Source organism: Pristiophorus japonicus, chromosome 14, assembly GCF_044704955.1.
Source record: "Pristiophorus japonicus isolate sPriJap1 chromosome 14, sPriJap1.hap1, whole genome shotgun sequence".
In the NCBI taxonomy this organism is placed as follows: domain Eukaryota; kingdom Metazoa; phylum Chordata; class Chondrichthyes; family Pristiophoridae; genus Pristiophorus; species Pristiophorus japonicus.
Genome location: NC_091990.1, coordinates 132,098,693 through 132,118,115, shown reverse-complemented (window position 1 = coordinate 132,118,115; position 19,423 = coordinate 132,098,693). Strand labels below are relative to the sequence as shown.

At 46.1% G+C, this 19,423-nt stretch overlaps 1 protein-coding gene across 4 annotated transcripts in view; it reads left to right on the top strand.

Annotated features, from left to right (window-relative positions):
• The window catches only part of syt19 (synaptotagmin XIX), a 227,625-nt gene that overhangs the window by 54,819 nt on the left and 153,383 nt on the right, over positions 1 to 19,423 (top strand). For 2 of the 4 annotated variants that reach the window (XM_070899628.1, XM_070899627.1), the window contains exon 2: positions 17,570 to 17,631. The exons of the other annotated variants lie outside the window; for them this stretch is intronic. The gene's annotated coding sequence lies outside the window, so the exon portion shown is untranslated. The remainder of the gene's footprint in view (positions 1 to 17,569; positions 17,632 to 19,423) is intronic. 4 annotated transcript variants of the gene reach the window in all.

Sequence of the window (19,423 nt, the reverse complement as noted above, 5' to 3'; positions counted from 1 at the left end):
TTTGTCATGCCATTGGTTCAGGCTTGAAAAAGTCTAGGTACATATACGCTTTAAAACTTGTACATTTCACCATTCCTTACAAATTAATTTATTTAAGCTTATTAAATCGACTTACTTCTTCTTTAGTCCTAGCCAGTTCTCCAAACCTGCAATCAGGAAGTCAGGGTGTTGAGATGACAGAAATCATAGAGACATTACTTAGTGAATTGGTTCTTCCAGCTCCCATGTTTTTCATGAGGAAACAAAACAGCTCCCATCAGAGCTGAGGTGTACAGCCTATTGAATCTCAGTGGCTGTGCCTCCATCTTAGTATTTCATGTGTTAAATATCTGTGTTTTACTCAAGGAATGAATCACAGAAGTATGTGGTGATTTGCCTTTTTTCCCTGACAACATGACAAGCATCAGAAGTTCATTTATTGGGCCCAAGTTTCGAGCCGCGCCTAGAACGGCGCAGTCCCGACCTGGACGCCTGTTTTTCACGCCACAAAGTGCGCCTAAAAAAAACCTCCGTATTCTCCACCTCCCTGCAGGTCCTCTGGCCCTCGGCGCAGCGCAGCAGGAGCTGTAGGGGGCGGAGCTAGGTCCCTGCGCTGAAAACAGTGCCGGGACCTCTGCACATGCGCGCTACAGTGGGCACGCAAGTGCAGTAGCTCCAGGCGCCCGAAACTGTGTGGGAGGGGCCCGAAGCACGCAGCCCCTAGCCCTGGCCCAATGGCCTCACTGGGGCTGCGTGAATAAGGCTCATCCCACGGCCAGCTCCTGCTTCCTCCCGACCCAACTCGACTCCCGCTTCCCGCCTCCGGACCGGACCCGACACCCGCTCCCCCCCGCCCTCCCGGACCGGACCCGACATCCGCTCCCCCCGCCCCCCCCCACCCCGCCCCCGGACCAGACCCGACACCCGCTTCCCCCCCCCCCCGCCTCCGGACTGTATCCGACCTGACCTCCCTCTCCCTCCTTCCCTCCCTCTCCCCGACCCGAACCGAACCGACCTCCCTCCCACCACCCACCCGACCCGACCCAACGCCACCTACCTGTAAATCTGGTGCTGGGGACGGGCCCTGCCCGAAGTCTCGGGCCCGGCCCGTTCAGCCTCCCTTCCCCTTCTCCTTCCCCCCCACCCCCCCCAATCTCCTCTGCCCCCATCTCCTTCCCCCCCAATCTCCTTTCTCCCCCTTCTCTCCCCCTCCCCCCTTCTTCCCACCCTCCCCCCTTCTCCCCATCCCTCCCCCTTCTCCCCATCCCTCCCCCTTCTCCCCCCTCCCCCCTTCTCCCCCCCTTCCCCCCATCCCTCCCCCTTCTCCCCCATCCCTCCCCCTTCTCCCCATCCCTCCCCCTTCTCCCCCCCTCCCCCTTCTCCCCCATCTCTCCCCCTTCTCCCCATTCCCTCCCCCTTCCCTCCCTCTGCTTCCCCCCCTCTCTCTCTCTACACCCCTCCTCCCTCCCCCCTCGCTGTCAGAAACACGGACACTGACAGACAGAGAATGAGAGACACACAGACAGACAGAGAGATAGAGACACTGACAGAGACACACTGAGGGGGGGCATCCCAGCACGCTGTTGGTGGGCTCCCGGTGCTGCAGTCGGTAAGTAGAAAATGTTTTATTTATTGATTGAAAAAAAAATTATTTCTTATTAATTTTTTTTGATTGATTTATTGGTTGATTTATTGATGTATTTATCATTTATTATTGATGATGGCTCTTTATTTGTAAAAACCCCCCCACCATTCCCTACGCCTGATTTGTAACCTACGCCTGATTTTCTAAAGTGTAGACAAGGTTTTTTGCGAGCGTACAAAAATCTTCACTTACTCCATTCTAAGTTAGTTTGGAGTATGTTTTCACTCACGAAACTTTGAAATCAGGCGTAAGTGGCCGGACACGCCCCCTTTTGAAAAAAAAATTCTGTTCCAAAGTGAAACTGTTCTAACTAACTAGAACTGGAGCAAACTAAATGTGGAGCATTCCGATTTCTAAGATACTCCGTTCTATACCAGTTGCTCCTAAAAATCAGGAGCAAATCATGTGGAAACTTGGGGCCAATGTGTGGTGAATTACGGACCAGGATCTTTGCAGCATCGTGCTTTAAAGCACCAGAATGCTGAGTCCTTTCTCTTACCTCTCTCCCTGTCAATTATTTTGTTTTTCACTATTTTTCCCTGTTTCTGGTACTTCATAATTTGGTCTTCTGGATTCTGTTTGTGGTCCTATATGTTAACCAAAACTGCACTAAGGAGCACTGTTTAGTAGAAACAAGCCAACTTACATGTAATTTTCTCTAGTGCAATATATCCTAGCCTTTCCTCTCCTCAATGAGCATGTATTACATGAGATCCCTTTCAGTCCTGTGCTGTTGATATTACTGAAATACCTTTTCTTAAATGTGGAATATCATTGTGAAAAATGTCTGGCAATCTTTTATCAAATGTTTACCAGCACACACGATACTGTATGTTGTATTGAAATGTGTTATTATGTCACTGGTATGTGACATAATTCTGACAAAAACAGCCTGGGACTCTGCTGCTCCCCCCCCGCCCGCCCCTTCTAAACAAAAAAAAAATCACCTTTTTCATGAGAACGATTTAAAAGAGGCAAACATTTTTTGTTTGGAGAGGGAAGCAATCCTTACCTGTAATCAGTGATGTTATTTGTCAGATTTTCTATCATTATCGACTTAGTAATACGATACACTATTTGCATATGTATACAACAAGCATCCAGTGTTACTAGATAAAGGGGCGATCCAGAAAAAAGTGCTTTCGGTAACAGCCACCTTAATCAAGAGAGGGAGGTTCAAGGCAAATATCCTTATTGGTGTAATCTTGCATGCTCCCTGAATCTGTAACCTGCTGCAGGCTTTAGTGAGTTCCCAAGTGTACACAGGAATTGTTATGTATGAATAAAGAGTCTGACTGGATGCTGTGAGCTCAAAGTAAAGTGTGACCGTAGTCTTTTATTGCAGGTCTCCAGAGTGCCTCTCCAGCCTGTGAGGCCTCCTTAAGTACCTGTGCTCCCAAGAGATTGTGGGATCCCTTGGGATTCCAGGGGATGAGCCCTCTGGTGGCTACACAAGGTATATACAGGTTTACATATATAACAACACTCCCCCCCACCAAAGTCAACAATGTAACTATTTACAAGGTGAGCCGATCTGGGGCCTTTCTTTCCCTGGTTAATCGTCTCAGTGCAAATGCTGGTGTTGGTGAATCGTTTGTTGGGCCCTCGTTGGGCTGCTGCACAGCTGGCCTTGCTGGGCTGCCTGGTGTGGTGAGTCCTGCTGGGCTGCTGCGGGTAATGGGTTCTGTTTCGTGGGCAACCGCGGTGTCGGTTGCCACTGGTGTGTATGTTGGGGGATCAAAGAAGGTAGGGTCCAAAGTGGGTTGCTCAGGATAGTCCGTGAATCTGAGTTTGATTTGGTCCAAGTGTTTCTGGTGAATGAGTCCATTTGACAGTTTGACCCAAAACACCCTGCTCCCCTCTTTGGCCACAATAGTGCCGGGAAGCCACTTGGGACCTTGTCCATAGTTCAACACAAAAACAGGATCATTGATTTCAATTTCACGTGCGCTGTTATGCTATATACTTTGTTGAAGCCGCCTGCTCTCTACCTGGTCATGTAGATCAGGGTGAATTAACGAGAGCCTTGTCTTAAGTGCCCTTTTCATGAGCAGTTCAGCAGGTGGAATCCCAGTGAGCGAGTGGGGTCTCATGCGATAGCTAAGCAGGATTCAGGATAGGCGAGTCTGCAGTGAGCCTTCAGTTACCCTCTTCAAGCCCTGCTTGATTGTTTGAACTGCTCGTTCTGCCTGACTATTGGACGCTGGCTTAAACGGGGCAGATGTAACAAGTTTGATCCCATTATGGGTCATGAATTCTTTGAACTCGGCACTGGTGAAACATGGCCCGTTGTCGCTCACAAGGACATCAGGCAGGCTGTGCGTGGCAAACATGGCCCGCAGTCTTTCAGTTGAGGCAGCGGGCATGCTTGCTGACATTATCTCACATTCAATCCATTTGGAGTACGCATCTACAACCACAAAAATGGGCCTGCATAGTTGACATGGACCCTGGACCACGGCTTGGAGGGCCAAGACCACAAACTTAGTGGCGCCTCCCTGGGTGCATTGCTTAACTGCGAGCATGTGGTACATTTGTGCACGCAGGACTCTAAGTCCGCATCGATACCGGACCACCACACATGGTTTCATCATTACAATGCCTGGGTGAGTACTGTGAAAGTCACTGATGAAAGTGTCCCTGCCCTTCTTGGGGACCACTACCCGATTACCCCATAGAAGGCAGTCTGCCTGTATAGACATTTCATCTTTGCGCCGCTGGAACGACTTTATCTCTTCCTGCAATTCCACTGGGACACTGGACCAACTCCCGTGAAGCACACAATTTTTTTACTAGGGACAGTAAGGGGTCCTGGCTCATCCAGGTTCTAATCTGTCGGGCTGTGACGGGTGATTGCTCACTCTCGAATGCTTCCATAACCATGACTAAACCTGCGGGCTGTGCCATTTCCACCCCCGCGGTGAGCAATGGCAGCCTACAGAGAGCATTGGCACAGTTTTCTGTGCCTGGCCTGCGGCGGATGGCATAGTTGAATGCAGACAATGTGAGCACCCATCCCTGGATGCGGGCCGATGCATTCGTATTTATCCCCTTACTGTCAGAAAAAAGGGATATCAGTGGCTTATGGTCAGTTTCCAATTCAAATTTGAGCCCAAATAGATATTGATGCATTTTCTTTACCTCATAAATAAATGCTAATGCTTCTTTTTTCAATCATGCTGTAGGCTCTCTCAGCCTTAGACAGACTTCTGGATGCATAAGCAACCGGTTGCAATTTCCCAGATTCATTAGCTTGTTGCAATACACACCCGACGCCATACGACGACACGTCACATGCTAGTACCAAATGCTTACATGGATCATACAACACAAGCAATTTGTTTGAGCATAACAATTTTCTAGCTTTTACAAAGGCATTTTCTTGGCTTTTGCCCCATATCCATGCGTCTCCTTTACGCAGTAAGACATGCAGTGGTTCTAACAGTGTGCCAAGACCCGGTAAGAAGTTACCAAAGTAGTTCAGGAGTCCTAGAAACAACCGCAGCTCCGTCAATGTTCTGTGGCCTCGGTGCGTTCTCGATTGCCTCTGTCTTCGAATCGGTGGGCCTGATGCCGTCCGCCGCGATTCTTCTCCCCAGGAACTCCACTTCAGGTGCCAGGAAAACACACTTCAAGCATTTTAGTCTGAGCCCCACACGGTTGAGTCGACTAAGAACCTCCTCCAGGTTCTTCAGATGCTCGACTGTGTCCCGACCTGTAACCAAGATGTCGTCCTGGAAGATCACCGTGCGCTGGAGCGACTTCGGTAAGCTTTCCATGTTTCTCTGGAATATCGCCGCAGCTGATCGAATTCCAAACGGGCATCTGTTGCAGATGCAGAGACCTTTGTGTGTGTTGATGCAGGTGAGGCCCTTCGATGATTCCTCCAGCTCCTGCGTCATGGAGACCAAGGTCAAGTCCAGCTTCATGAACGTCTTTCCTCCTGCTAGCATAGCAAAAAGGTCATCAGCCTTTGGTAGTGGGTAATGATCCTGCAGGGAGAAATGATTGATAGTTACTTTGTAATCACTACAGATTTTGACGGTGCCGTCTCCCTTGAGGACTGGAACAATTGGACTGGCCCACTTGTTTAATTCGATCGGCAAAATGATGCCCTCTCATTGCAGCCGGTCTAGTTCGATCTCTACCCTTTCTCTCATCAAGCACAGTACCGCTCTCTCCTTGTGATGGAAGGGTCGCAGCCCCAGAATTAGGTGGATCTGCTCTTTTACTCCTTGGAACTTCCCGATGCCTGGTTCGAACAGTGAAGGGAACTTGTTTAAGACCTGGGCACACAAAGTGTCGTCAGGGGACGAGAGCGCTCGGACGTTGTCCCAGTTCCAGCATATCTTCCCCAGCCAACTCCTGCCGAGCAGCGTGGGACCATCGCCCAGTGCCACCCAGAGTGATAGCTTGTGCACCGCTCCATCATAGGAGACCTTTACAGTAGCACTGCCGGTTACGGGAATCAGTTCCTTTTTGTAAGTTCTCAGTTTTGTGCGAATGGGAGTCAAGACTGGCCTTGAGGCCTTGCTGCGCCAGAATTTATTGAATGTCTTTTCGCTCATAATGGACTGGCTCGCGCCCGTGTCCAGTTCCATTGACCAGGAGTCCATTAATTCAACCTTCAGCATTATTGGGGGACACTTTGTGGTAATGTGTGCACATATACTTCTGCCTGCTCGGTCTGAGGCTCTGGGTTCGTCGTGATCCACCGTGCATCTGTCCTCCTCTGCCACATGGAGGTTTGCAGGATTAACAGGGTTTGCAGCTTGCCTGCACATACGTTGGAGGAGTCCCATTGTTCCACAGTCCTTGCAAACGTACCCTTTGAAGCGGCATGAATGGAAACGATGATCACCCCCGCAGCACCAACAAGGTGTTAATGGCCTTGCATTCATCACCCTTGATGGTGGACTGTAAGACATCTGCGGACGTGCAGCTGCAGGCATGTGGGGTCTGCCCTGTATGTTGCGATTTGAAAACAACATCACTTTATTAACCGTACTTGTAGCAGCACTCGTGTGCTGAGAGATTTGCTTAGTATTGTCACTGGTGGCAATGAGCGCCTGGGCAATCGCTATGGCTTTACTCAAGGTTGGGGTCTCTACAGTCAAAAGTTTGCGAAGTATCACTTCATGGCCAATGCGAAGTATGAAAAAGTCTCTGAGCATGTTCTCCAAATGTCCTTCAAATTCGCAATGTCCTGCAAGGTCTCTTAATGCGGCGACATAAATCGCCACTTCAGACCATTTGTAGGTGTCGAACTGGTACCTCGTCTTCAGAACGCTTTCCTTCAGGTCCAGATGCTCCCGGGCCAGCGTGCACAAATCACCGTATGATTTCTCTGTGGGTTTTGCTGGAGCAAGCAGATTTTTCATGACGCTATACGTTGGTGCCCTGCAGACATTGAGGAGAATCGCCCTTCGTTTGGCAGCATTTGTTTCTCCTTCCAGCTTGTTGGCCATGAAGTATTGGTCGAGTCGCTCCATGAAGGTTTCTCAATCATCTCCCTCCGAGAATTTCTCCAGGGTGGCCACTGTTCTCTGCATCGTTGGGTTCTTCATCTGTATCTCGTCGCCAGTTGTTATGTATGAATAAAGAGTCTGACTGGATGCTGTGAGCTCAAAGTAAAGTGAAACTTTCGTCTTTTATTGGAGGTCTCCAGAGTGCCTCTCCAACCTGTGAGGCCTCCTTCAGTACCTGTGCTCCCAAGGGATTGTGGGATCCCTTGGGACTCCAGGGGATGAGCCCTCTGGTGGCTACAAAATGTATATACAGGTTTACATCTATAACAGAAATATCGTCCACAAAAATTAAATAAAGTTGATTCTGGAAAATGTGCCAAAGTCAGAGACGGGTCAGTCAGATGGGCAGAAAATCCCAGTTATATAAGTTTTGTCATGATAATTTGCAGCATGGCAAAGGAAATGGGCAGGGGAATGGAAGCTGCACTAGTGGCTAAGCACGCCTCATTTCAATAGCAAAATTATGCAATTCAGATCCCATGCCAAATTTCCTGTTCTTCAGTTAAGCTCCACTCCCAGTGTTAACTTTGCCAATATAAAATGCACAGGCCTGGCCTGCAGAATCCAGATTGTTAAAACTGAGTTGGAAAAGTTGCTTGTAATTTTTTTTTGAAGAAACCTTGAAATGTAGTTATATTTTGCTCCCTGCATTAGTTTCTGTTGCTGTAAAGAATGCCACTTTTCTGTTGTAAGGTTTATCCCTCATACTTTTCTATAGTATTGTGACTTGCTGCTGCAGTTCAATTTGCTGAGGATGGGAATGGTTTTATGAGTTCTTACAGCGCTTCCTGATTTACATGAGGGAAACAAGTTCCTAAATGGATACCAAATGCAAGTGCAAAGTCACCTGATGCATTATGTAGCCATCAGTAACCCAGGAATCTGCATTTACTGCCCCTTCCTAGGCATCTCAAAGGGGACCTATTTTTCATCCCTCCATTTCATGAAGGAGACTGCCTTTTTTTTAAATTTCAAAATATACTTTATTCATATAAAAAAATTGCACAACACATTGGAAGACAGTTCAGTACATTTGGATGCGGTCAGCAATTCCGTACAATACATTTGGATGCTGACGGCAGTTCCATTCAATTCATTTGCTTGCTTTACATTTCAAGGTACATTTCAGTACAATCTAGGATACATTGTAATACAGTCATCAAATTACTTTACTAGTGGCACTATATGGTACACGGAATGGGTGAAGGTACAGTTACATTTCTTTGCAACATACATTACTAAACAGAACTTGCATTATACATGGCACTACATAGGTTTTTTCAGATCACGGTGCTCTATGTATATAAAAAGTTTACAAGTACAGCCCGAGGGGAGTTTTATACTGATTCCAGCCCCTGGGTTTATCGTGGTGGAAGGGCTTTAAACTGTGGCTTTTCCCCACTGTGCCTTTGCGGTGACTGCACCAATTTTTAGTGCGTCCCTCAGCACGTACTCCTGGATCTTGGATTGCGCCAGTCTGCAACACGCAGATGTGGACATCTCCTTGCTCTGGAAGACCAGCAAGTTTCGGCAAGACCAAAGTGCGTCTTTCACCGAGTTGATGGCCCTCTAGCAGCAGATGATGTCTGTTTCGGTGTGTCTCCCTGGGAACAGCCCGTAGAGCACAGAGTCCTGTGTTACGGAGCTGCTTGGGATGAACCTCGACAGCAACCACTGCATCTCCATCCAGACCTGCCTTGCAAAGGGGCAATCCCAAAGGAGATGGATGACTGTCTCATCCGCACCACAGCCAACTCGGGGGCACAGTGCCATGTCTCTGAAACCCCGGCTGTGCATGAAGGATCTGACGGGTAGGGCCCTCCTCACCGCCAACCAAGCTACATCTTGGTGCTTGTGTGAAAGCTCTGGCGATGAGATGTTCTGCCAGACGAGTTCGACAGTTTGCTCGGGGAACCACCCGACAGGGTTCACCCTCTCCTTTTGTAGGGCGTCCAGAACCTTATGTGCCGACCACTGCTTTATGGCCTTGTGGTCAAAGGGTTTTTTTCTGAAAAACTTTTCCACGAAGGACAGGTGGACAGGCATGGTGCAACTGGTGGGGGCGTTTTGTGGCAGCGTGGCCAGACCCATCCTTCGCAACACCGGGGACAGGTAGAACCTCAGCACGTAGTGACACTTGGTGTTTGCATACCGGGAGTTGGTGCACAGCTTGATGCAGCCGCACTCATGAAGGAGACTGCCATGTAGCTGTGCCATTTCCTAAAGGCTGACCTGCAGGCACCTTGTACCGGCAAGAAATCTGGTATGACATCACCAGCGACATATTGTGGTGAGAGTGACTGCCCTTGACATCAAGGTAGCATTTGACCGAGTGTGGCATCAAGGAGCCCTAGTAAAATTGGGATCCGGGGGGAAAAACTCTTCACTGGTTGAAGTCATACCTAGTACAAAGGAAGATGGTTGTTAGAGGCCAATCATCTCAGCCCCAGGACATTGCTGCAGTGGTTCCTCAGGGCAGTGTCCTCGGCCCAACCATCTTCAGCTGCTTCATCAATGACCTTCCCTCCATCACAAAGTCAAAAGTGGGGATGCTCGCTGATGATACACAGTGTTCAGCTCCATTCGCAATTCCTCAGCTAATGAAGCAGTCCTTGGCCACATGCAGCAAGACCTGGCTTGGGCTGATAAGTGGCAAGTAACATTCGCGCCACACAAGTGCCAGGCAATAACCATCACCATCAAGAAAGAGTCTAACTACCTCCCTTTGACATTCAATGGCATTACCATTGTTGAATCCCCCATCATTAGCATCCTGCGGGTCACCATTGATCAGAAATTTAACTGGACCAGCCACATAAATACTGTGGCTACAAGAACAGGTCAGGGGCTGGGTATTCTGTGGCAAGCGTCTCATCTCCTGACTCCCTAAAGCCTTTCCACCATCTACAAGGCACAAATCAAGAGCATGATGGAATACTCTCCACTTGCCTGCTGCTCCAACAACACTCAAGAAGCTCAACACTATTTTGGACAAAGCAAGCCTGCTTTATCTGCACCCCATCCACTACCTTAAACATTCACTCCCTCCACCACCGGTGCACTGTAGCTGCAGTGTGTACCATCCACAAGATGCACTGCAGCAACTCACCAAGGCTTCTTCAACAGCACCTCCCAAACCCGCGACCTCTAACACCGAGAAGGACAAGGTCAGCAGGTGCTTGGAAACACCATCACCTCCAAGTACTTCTTCAAGTCATGCACCATCCTGACGTGGAAATATATCGCCATTCCTTCATTGTTGCAGGGTCAAAATCCTGGAACTCCCTCCCTAACAGCACTGTGGGAGTACCTTCACCACACAGAGTGCAGTGGTTCAAGAAGGGGGCTCACTGCCACCTTCTCAAGGGCAATTAGGGATGGGCAATAAATGCTGGCCTTGCCAGCAATGCCCTCATCCTGTGAATGAATTTAAAAAATGGTCTCATACTTCCTTAACAACTAAATTAATTGACTGTCAGAGTGTCTCCTGTAATGTTGTGTTGCTGAGTCCTCACTTGCCTTTGTCTTGGTTCGCACTTTATTCAAATGTAAATCACGATACATACAACAACAACTTGTATTTATATAGTGCCTTTAACGTAGTAAGATGTCCCAAGACACTTCACAGGAATATTATAAGACAAAAAATTTGACACCAAGCCATTAAAGGAGAAATTAGGGCAGATAACCATAAGCTTACAGATGAGGAAAGTGGTCCAGCTCATTTTAGATAATCTCCAAATGGACAGTTCCCTATCACACCATCTAACAGTATCTTAAATCACTCGAAATCTGATAGGATGGATTCCTAACCAAAAATAGGACAAATCATGAATCACACCAACTTGACATTATGAGTGCTGACTCCACCATAATTTCTGGAGTCAGCCATATTTTAATATTTCTGGTGAGCTCCAGGGTTTAGGTCAAAAGTCAGCTTTGTTAGTCTCCTTCAAAAAGTAACTTTTTGCTTTATGTTTCAAGGACAAGACAGACCATAACCGCTGCAACAGGTGGCAACCCTGCAAACATTCAACCTCACAACCCGTATGAGGATGATGAATTCAAACACCTGATAAAATAAAGAACTTGCATTTATATAGCACCTTTCACATCCTCAGGACGTCCCAAAGCGCTTTACAGCCAGTAACGTACTTCTTGAAGTGTAGTAACTGTTGTAATGTAGGAAGCATGGCAGTCAATTTTCGCACAGCAAGCTCCCACAAATAGCGATGTGATAATGACCAGATAATCTGTATTTTTTGTGATGTTGATTGGGGGACACTGGAAATAACTCCCCTACTCTTCTTCAAAATAGTGCCATGGGATCTTTTCCGTACACTTGAAAGAGCAGACACGGCCTCAGTTTAACGTCTCACCTGAAAAATGGCACCGCCATCATTTTTATATATGCACGAGCTGATCGCTGTGATATTTTTCACTCTAAGTCACAGGATGTGGTGATTTATAAGGTCAGGGACATCAAACCGCAATAATTCTGTTGCTAGAGTGCCGCTATGTGTCTCTCCACGAGTGCAAGTTATAATTGTGCTGCCTTCTTGGAATCAGTACTTGCACCAGTGAGAGGTCAGATTGGCATTTTTGCTCTTACAGACATTCTGACTCCGAGGCCATTAAAATATGTTCTGTCGAGAGAGAGAGAAGCAAAAAGGAGAGCTAAGGAAATGTTAGCAAAAGATAAACATAGAAAAAATAAGTGGAAATTGAGAGACAGAGAGAGAAACAATAACACAAAGATAACAGACAGGTAAGAAAGAGATTATATTGTCTGACATATTGGCTGGAATTTTCTGAGATCCGTGTGGGTGTGATTGGAGGCTGGTTGGATGGGAAATTTGAAATAAGTTGGAGAGGGTCGGGAACCTGCTGTCAGCCCGCCCCCACGCGCCTTTCCCTCGGGCGTGTTTGCCGTAGCGGCAGCGACATGACCGGCAGAGGTGGGCGATCTAATTGAAATCATTGTCAGCTTGTTGTCAGATATTTAAGCATCTTTTCCCCCTACCTTTCAAATTTCCCTGTAAGGCCATGGGATTCACACTGCTCGGGAATCAACCTGAGACAGGAGTTGAGAGGCCATTGATCCAGCTGGTTACTTGACAGCATCAAATGTAATATAAATGCACCGACATCACAGCTGATCACTTTCCTCGAGCAAAAGCTGTTGCTGACTCCATTGCCAGCACAGGTTTAACTTTCTGCAGGCTGCAAGTCTTTCCAGCAAGGTCTCCGTCCAGTGTCACCTCATTGGAAGAACCTTCCTCACTATTGACAGATTGCTTCTGTCAACTCCACCTGACCTGCCATCTATTCCATCAGCACAGCTGCTGGTTATTCTGTTTCACCTTGGTCCTCAGAATCTGACCACGATGAGCCCCAACACCAGCAGCACCAGGCACACCAGCAGCACCAACAACATCACCACCAACCTTCTCTGCAACCACCTGATGCTGCACAGGACAGAGGGCATCAGCACCCAAGCATATTGCTGCCTTGGAGGCCAGTGATGGCCTCATCATGGAGAGATTTACTTAACTTTACACTGTACACCCATATGGCTGCCACATGCTGCGCCAGGTTGGTACCACCCCACAGCAACACCATAAATAGCACAATGACCAAGCCATTCACCATTGGTGGAGCTCCCGTTATGTCTCACCATTCACTGCAACTCACTAAGCCACTTCCAAAGGTGCACACAAATTTCTCCAAGACTGCAAAGTGGTGAAAGTAAAGATTTTTATGGTTGAGATCACATTACCTAAAACTTGAAATAAACACCCAAGTGACTACCCTTGTGAATATACTTGTGTGTCATCTCTCTCTTACGCGTGCTTCTACGAAGTGCTACCCCTGTGGCTTCAGCAGAGGTGGAGGCAATCTGTTCACTTCCCTGCTGCGACTGCTTGGACACTCTTGGTGGACATCCTCTGCATTTTGGAGTCTGTGATTGCCCCGCTAAAGTCTGCTCCTCCTGTCACTGTGCAGGGCCAGACTTGGCCATCGCTGTTCGAGGAGGCATCTGGGGTTCTCACTGAGGGAGTGGCAATGGGGGAGAGGTGTAAGCGCTTTGAAAGGAGCTCCCACTTCCATGTCCCCTCTCACCATCATTGTTCTCATGGGCCATCCGCACTTCCCTGCTAGCAAGTAACTGGAAAGCACCTTGCTGCACATCAGTAGGGCCACGAGGACCCACATCTACATCCTTCCTAGAGAGTAGGTCTATGAGCCCTTTGCCATCTATTCTCCATGTGCTCATGTTAGTGGCACATCAGCTGCTCCATTCTTTCCATGGAAGAGCCTACAGTCGCTATCACCTGCGACATGGTGGTGCTCATGTTGGAGATGGAGTCTTCCATTCCATGGACATTTGCAGACATCGCGGTCACATAATCTGTCAACGCTTCCGGCACGTCTTCCTGCACCCCCAGGATTGCACTCTTTCTGGATGGCCTTCGGCTCAGCATCTGCATGCAGCTGAGCCAAGTTGGGATCGTCCTGCACCCTCCGGCAAGGAATCTCCACTGCTGTCCCTGTCTTCACCATCTGCACTTGCTCACTTTTGAGTTGTGAGTCACCAGGTGACAACACTACTCTATCTCCTTTAGGGAAGGAAATCTGCCGTCATTACCTGGTCTGGCCTATATGTGACTCCAGACCCACAACAATGTGGTTGACTCTTAACTGCCCTCTGAAATGACCTAGCAAACCATCAGCACTGTGGGAGTGTCTTCACCACAAGGACTGCAGAGGTTCAAGAAGGGAGCTCACCACCACCTTCTCGAGGGCAATTAGGGATAGAAAAATTGAAACATAGAAAATAGGTGCAGGAGTAGGCCATTCGGTCCTTCGAGCCTGCACCACCATTCAATAAGATCATGGCTGATCATTCCCTCAGTATCCCTTTCCTGCTTTCTCTCCATACCCCTTGATCCCTTTAGTCGTAAGGGCCATATCTAACTCCCTCTTGAATATATCCAATGAACTGGCATCAACAACTCTGTGGCAGGGAATTCCACAGGTTAACAACTCTCTGAGTGAAGAAGTTTCTCCTCATCTCAGTCCTAAATGGCCTACCCCTTATCCTAAGATATGTCCCCTGGTTCTGGGCTTCCCTAACATCGGGAACATTCTTCCCGCATCTAACCTGTCCAGTCCCATCAGAATCTTATACATTTCAATGAGATCCCCTCTCATCCTTCTAAACTCCAGTAAATAAAGGCCCAGTTGATCCAGTCTCTCCTCATATGACAGTCCAGCCATCCCTGGAATTAATCTGGTGAACCTTCGCTGCATTCCCTCAATAGCAAGAACGCCTTCGTCAGATTAGAAGACCAAAACTGAACACAATATTCCAGGTGAGGCCTCACCAAGGCTGTACAACTGCAGTAAGACCTCCTTGCTCCTGTACTCAAATCCCCTAGCTATGAAGGCCAACATACCATTTGCCTTCTTCACCGCCTGTTGTACCTGCATGCCAACCTTCAATGACTGATGAACCATGACACCCAGGTCTCGTTGGACCTCCCCTTTTCCTATTCTGCCGTCATTCAGATAATATTCTGCCTTCGTGTTTTTGCCCCCAAAATGGATAATCTCACATTTATCCACATTATACTGCATCTGCCATGCATTTGCCCACTCACCTAACCTGTCCAAGTCACCCCGCAGCCTCTTAGCGTCCCCCTCACAGCTCACACCGCCACCCAGTTTAGTGTCATCTGCAAACTTGGAGATATTACACTCAATTTCTTCATTCAAATCATTAATGTATATTGTAAATAGCTGGGGTCCCAGCACTGAGTCCTGCAGCACCCCACTAGTCACTGCCTGTCATTCTGAAAAGGACCCGTTTATCCCGACTCTCTGCTTCCTGTCTACCAACCAGTTCTCTATCCATGTCAGTCCATTACCCCCAATACCATGCGCAATTAATGCCGGTGATGCCCACATCCCGTGAAAAAAATTTTTTTAAAGGGAAGAGGATCTCCCTGTGTGCTCTTACTCCCTCCACAAGCATATGGAGGGAGTCATCGGAGAACCTGGGCCTCTATGCAGTCAAGTGCTTGGAAGAATCAAAAGCTCCAGTGCAGTGACTGCATACTCCTAGATGAACCTTCAAATGTAATGTGGCCATGGTTTCTTTCAATATCCCGGCTGAAAACAGGTCATGGATGACGTCATTTGACCCGCACCATTTAATTGAGCCGGGTAACATGCTGGGCAGGCTTAATAGTGCAAAGTCGATTTCTGTTGCGGCATGGAAACAGCAACAGGGTTGTGACCAGCCACGTCGGCCTCCCGCACCCGCCCCGCCCAAGTAAAGATAATTCCAGCCATCATGTGCAACGTTGTGAGAATTACACTAACATATTAACAACAGTACATCTAGTGAATGCAGTTGTGACATTTCAGATGCCGCACTTTATGAACGATGATCTGTGTAATGTATTGGCTTCATGGGTTCTTTGCTTAAGAATTCATAGCAACACATTGCTATTAAGAACTAGTTGGTTTATTAGCAACACATTTCACATTTCACATTACCAGTTCATCCATCAGGCTCACAACCAACTGCCTCATCATGGATCCCCCAAGCCCAACTGGCTGGGGTTTTATTGGGTCTTGTTGATATCACGTGACTGGCTAAGCCACTCCCAACTCAACAGCTCAACAAACCTGTGAGCATACTCACCGGTGCATACATTACAGTATATGCTTCTGTACTGCAGCTTAAAGCTGATGAGCTCATTCCAGTCTTCAATGTTCCTTGGCGAACAAAAATTAAACTCTAAAACTAAAGCAAAATATTGCGGATGCTGGAAATCTGAAATAAAAACAGGAAATGCTGGAAATACTCAGCAGGTCAAGCAACATCTGTGGAGAGCGAAACAGAGTTAATGTTTCAGGTTGTAGACCTTTCATCAATAATTAAAAATTAAGCTCTGATTAATCTTGCCCTCAGCCTTGGCTTAGTGGTAGCTAAATTTGCTGGGTATTCAGAGTCTGTTTAAGATCCCCACTAACTATAGGCTGCAGCAAAACCTTTCATTTACTCTGTTCGATACAAATTATACCAGTACATTAAGCAATGAGATTAGCATATGCGTATTTTAAAAATGCAGATGATTATTCATAAATTAAATTGACCTTGAAAGCCTTGTGAGATAAAATGGGAGGTTGTTTTCTCTCAAACTGTTATTTCCGATGTATTGCAGAAAACCCACTAAAAATTGTACCTATAAGTAAAATACAAACAAGAAATGCTGGAAATAATCAACAGGTCAGGCAGCATCTGTGGAGAGAGAAACAGAGTTATCATTTTGTCAGAACTGGAAAAAGTTAGAGATGTACAGATTTTAAGCAAGTGTGGGGGAGGGAAGTGCAAGTACATCACTGTTTCACCTGGAAGGAGTGTTTGTGGCCCTGGACAGTGGGAAGGGAGGAGGTAAAATGGCAACACCACTCCGTCCTCTCCAGCATCTGTCCCTATTTTTTTTTACATCGCAGCTGTTGATGATTCTGCCATTCTCATTTACACGTCATCTAGACTCAATTTTTATTTCTTTACTTGTGCCATTACCATCTCCTTTTGCCTTGCACCATCAACCCTTTTGTCATTTAATCTCTCCTGCCTTCCACCCTATCACATATCTTCCCTTTTATTCTTTCCTCCCCCACCCCCTGCACGTGCTTAAAATCTGTTACATCTCTAACTTTTTCCAGTTCTAACGCAAGTTCATCGACCTGAAACGTTAACTGTTTCTCCCTTCACAGATGCTGCCTGACCTGCTGAGTATATCCACATTTTCTATTTTTATTTCAGATTTCCAGCAGCTGCAGTATTTTACTTTTGTAAAATGCAAGCAATCAGTTCAGTTTAGTTTTGACCACTTTAAATCAAAGGTGGTATTGGAAAACATCTAAAGTGGGTTAGACTCAGTGAACTACTGCCTGTGACTGAGGAGGGAGGAACATACTGACATTATACTACTGTGTCTCTGGTGACCCTATAAGTGACAAAACCGAATACTGTTTGCAGGCAAAATGATTTTGACATTAATGTCTAACTCAAAATCCTGGAACAGTTCCCATGAACAAAACAAATTTTGACATCGCACATTCATCATGGTATATAATCAATCAACTCAACTGTTGTTATTGCCAGCATTTTTGTTTCAGAGTATTTTGCACCTTGTTTCCTGATTCAGTTCACTGAAATCAAATAACCTCCAAAGCACCAAGAATACTCTTTGGTTCTGTATTCTTGCTTAACTAGAATATAAGCACCTTATGAACTAAAGGAAGTGAGTTTAAATATTAACTAAGGCGTCACTGGCTGCTTTGAATATTGCCTCACTTGTTCTACTACTTTTATCCGTCTACATTTGATTCTCAGGAACAGAAGATGGCTGACAAGGTCAGAGAAGATTCTTTTTCCCAGTAGATTTTAATTTGAAGGTAAAGTGAATGGACTTTCTATATTCCTAAACTTAAAATTTGACTGAGCTATTTTTATTGCTTGTGTATGAATCTAAACTAAGGTTAGGGCAACTTGTAACCAGAAACCTGACTACATAATGTCGGTCTGCTAATCTTTTTACTTTTTACAGCATGTGAAACCCAATACTGAATACTGAAAATAATTAGCCTGTTTTGCTAAAACAATAAAGTTAGTTGTTCTTTTTGTTGAATCATTATTAAGTTATATGCATTTAAAATCTTTAGCAAATTCGTGGATGTCAGTGTGCGTCATCACTACATCAGTTTGCTGCCGCAGTTTTCTGGATTTTGTTACAGGTACCGTGGTTATTTACAAAACTGGGCAATTTCAAATTACTACTCAATAAATGGTTGTTTACAGGCTCATTTATAGCTCTGAGAATTTATCCAGCTCAGCCATACAGATCAAGAAATCTGAAGTTTGATTCCTGGTTTGTGCTGTGCCAGAGGTGTTATAATTGGCTCCAGCACCCCTGATTTAGGAAGGGGGAAATTGTCATGGGTTCCCATTCTTGGCTGTAATCCAGCTACAACCACTGGAAGTTTGTATGGATGTTGTCATGGCTCACATGTGAATAATGGCCACTTAGGTGAAGCACCAGAGGGTGAAATCTCTGTAACTGCACCCCAGCGAATAATCATTGCCATCAGGAAAGGAAAGGAGGGGAGAAGATTGCTGAGTAAAGAAAAAAAGTACAAAAACTTGCATTTTACAGCTTTAATGTTTGATATTAGCCATAAACGGTTGCTGAAACTACATTAGTCTGAAATACAGAAAGATGTTTCTTAAGTTTGGAGATCTTGCTAATACTTGGGTTTCCTTAAGCTACAGCTTAATATAGTAAATGTTATTTATGGGAAGACTTATCTTATGCTTGTTTAAACTTCACAATGAGAGTCAAGAGCTGCACCTTTTGCATATTTTAGGAAAGCCAAATATTTAACATAGAATCTTGTCTGAATGCCAAGATATAAATTTGGAATAAGCTGCTAAGTCAGATGCTCTCTTGGCTTGCTTTTATTGTAGCTGGTTAATTGGGGTTGGTAAGTTAAAATAGAGAAAATCTTAAAAGACAAAGCTCAATGAAGTTTGTTACTTTAGTAATACAAGTTAAACAATTGAACTGGCAATAAAACATATAAAATAATACTTTCAACCATGTGCTGTTTTCCTGATAATGTTTCGGTCAACATACAAAAGCATAATGTTGAGACAGGTAGACTAGTAACCCATTTCACTCCAGGCTACAACAGGCATCTGCTCCAGAAATCTTGTCCTTTTTGGACATGCTTGGATGGAAAGATTTATTACAGTATAAAAGGTGCAAAAATTTGCTAGGGAATACAAAACATGAAACGTATCATGTGCTGAAGAGAAAATGTGAAACGTATACACATGAACATAAGAACACCAGAACATAAGAAATAAGAGCAGGAGTAGGCTGTTTGGCCCCTCGAGCCTGCTCCATCTTTCAATAAGATCATGATTGATCTTCTACCTTAACTCCATTTTCCTGCACTATCCCCATATCCCTTGATTCCCTTAATATCCCCAAATCTATCAATCTCTGTCTTGAATATACTCAACGACTGTGGCTCCACAGCCCTCTGGTAGAGAATTCCAAAGATTCACCACCCTCTGGGTGAAGAAATTTCTCCTCATCTCAGTCTTAAATGGCCGACCCCTGATTCTGAGACTGTGACCCCTGGTTCTAGACTCACCAGCCAGGGGAAACATCCTCCCTGCATC